Raw genomic sequence first — 2566 nt, 5'->3', positions numbered from 1 at the left:
TTTTTGCTCTATAAAGCCTTTTAATTTCAGGACTTGATTGTCATTTCATTTCTTGATTATTGTCGTTCTTTCAGAAATAATTGAGTCATATGAAAGAATAAAAGTTGGGACTTCATTTCGCAGAGTGACCCTGTGAAATGGGTAGTTATGCCCTGTTTGCTGTTCATGCAGGAGGCTGAGCCTGGCAGGCCGGGAGGTGGGGCCCTTGAGTTCTTCACTCTGTGGTAATTTTAAGGCATTGTGAGCTATGGGCTCTCCTTCTAACCCTAAACCTCAATGTTGGTTAATATAGTGATAATTTTGACATGAATTTTATTTATTTATTTATTTATTTATTTATTTAAAACCCTCTTTGTTGGTTCTTTGTGAATTTCATATTATGTGTCCTAATCCCAACTCCCTCCTTCTCCCCTGTGCCCACCATCCAGCCTTGCAACCTCCCTCCCAACGGGGGAAAAATCTTGTTGTGGAAGCTGTAGTTTGTCACAGTGTGTGCCACAGCATACCCCCTTGTCCACACTCCTTTGCTTTCAAATGTTCATTGTAATGACTTGGTCTGGTACGAGGTCTTTGGTTTCTGCTATGAATACTGAGGCCTCACTGGGCTGCCTCTTGGATATCCCATTGTTGCCCAGTGTCATGGAGATCCTGTAGCTTTGGATCTGTAGGACCAGCCCCTTCATGCACTCCAGCAGGTTATTAATGGGTAGGTGTTGGGGAGGGCCAGTTCAAAGTTCTGAGTCTGGGCCTGAGAGGTATTTGTGCTGACCAGCCCACCAGCTCTCCCACTCTCCCACTCTTGAGGTTGGTTCACCAACAAGCCCCACAACCAGGGTCAGCTCTACTGTGCTGCCCAGGCAAGGTGCATGTCTCATTCTCCCAAGTGCTGCAGCAGGTGAGAAGCAAGGGCTGCCAGCTCTCCTGCCTGCTGTAGGTGGCAAGGGAGCAAGGTAAGGGAGTGCATCTCTCCATTGCCCATGTCGCTGCACAGCAGACAAGTTGTGGGACCAGCTCTCCCACACTCGTATCCTCGGGCCAACTCACCAGCAACTCTCGCAATGTGCAGGGCCTTTTCTCCCAGAATGCAGCTGGCTAGGAGTGCGGTCAGCTCTGCAACCTTCATTCCCATCCCAAGGCCAGCTCTCCCAGGACGCCCAGGTGAGGAGTGGGGCCAGTTCTTCACAGCCCTCAAACATCAACAAGTCCCTAGGCTGCAGCCCAGACCAGGGACATCCACCTGGCCTTTGGTGGCAATAGAACCCTGCTGCTGCCCCCTGGTGGCAGCTCAGAACAGGACCCCCCCCCCCCCCCCCCGCCATGGTTCCAGGAAAGTTACCAGCTACGCATTATATGGCTGTTCCTCACTCCCCACCAGTCTCCAGTTCTACCTCTCTTCATTGTGTTCACATACTTCTGTTTTTCTCTCTCTTTTTCATTTCTCCGCCACTTACTTGCTTCTCTTAGTGGTGCCTGGGATCTCTGAGTGTCTGGGGTCATCTCAGAAGCGCTATACCCCGGTCGTGCACTACCGCACCTGGCAGGCACGGTCTGTCATCTCGGGCTTGGTATGTCTCTCTAGGTCTGCGTAGTACCAGACTGGTGGTCATCTCTAACTCCTTGTCTGGTTCCCACAGGACATCTGAGTGGCCCTGGGGTCATCTGTCTTGGGCTCACACCCGCCAGGGGTCCACAGTCCCAGGTGGAGTTCTCTAGTCTCCAGCTCTTTTCCAGTCCCAGGAGCCGGTCAGGGCTTGCAGGGCGCTTGACTGGTGGGTCTCAGGCTCGTTTTTTTGTTTGTTTGTTTGTTTGTTTGTTTTTTTGTTTTCTTATTTCTTCTTTTTTTCTTTTCTTTTTTCGTTTTTCTTTTTTCTTTTTTGTTCAGGGACGTTAGGCCACTAATCGGTCAGATGTTTACAGGTCATCTGACATATAGACATAGCCTCTCTCCTCACTGCCACCTACTGACACAATGTGATACAGCACCCATACCTGCAATGTCTGTAGGGGCAGGCTAAATCTATCTATCTATCTATCTATCTATCTATCTATCTATCTATCTATCTATCTATCTATCATCATTATTATTATATCCACGCTGCAAAGTGTTGCTGTATGTGGAAAGGAAACTCAATTTCTAGAGATTAAATATTGTTATTTTTTTCTTACTCATGGGGAGTTTAAAACAAGAGCACTTTGAGATATGTGGAAAGGAAACTCAATTTCTAGAGATTAAATATTGTTGTTTTTTCTTACTCACGGAGAGTTTTAAAACAAGAGCATTTTGAGATAATTGACAATAAGAGAACAAAGGTAGATAAGTCCTGGACACCTTGAAGAACAAAAGAAGGACAATGAGGCATCACTGCCTCGTGTAGACACAAATGCCATCACCACATCAAACTGCAGATCTGAAAAGGCACAGGAGTAAACATGTTCTTAAATCGATTCAGAGAACTGTAATGCAGTCAGTCTGTCACAGGGACACAGCTCCTCTGACAAGCACATGGGTGCTCTCCCACACCAGTTTGGTTTTAGTTTGTGTCCGTAGGCAAGCCACATTTTTTTT

General features: G+C 47.1%; 1 non-coding gene across 1 annotated transcript; it reads right to left on the bottom strand.

The window, feature by feature from the left end:
* Positions 1-1883: 1883 nt before the first annotated feature.
* Gm26012 lies at positions 1884-2011 on the bottom strand. Its single transcript, XR_003952690.1, has one exon. It is a non-coding gene; the product is annotated as a small nucleolar RNA SNORA17 (small nucleolar RNA).
* Between the last annotated feature and the right edge of the window lie 555 nt (positions 2012-2566).

Source organism: Mus musculus, chromosome 18, assembly GCF_000001635.26.
Source record: "Mus musculus strain C57BL/6J chromosome 18, GRCm38.p6 C57BL/6J".
Lineage (NCBI taxonomy): Eukaryota > Metazoa > Chordata > Mammalia > Rodentia > Muridae > Mus > Mus musculus.
This window is presented reverse-complemented; position numbering and strand designations above follow the sequence as displayed.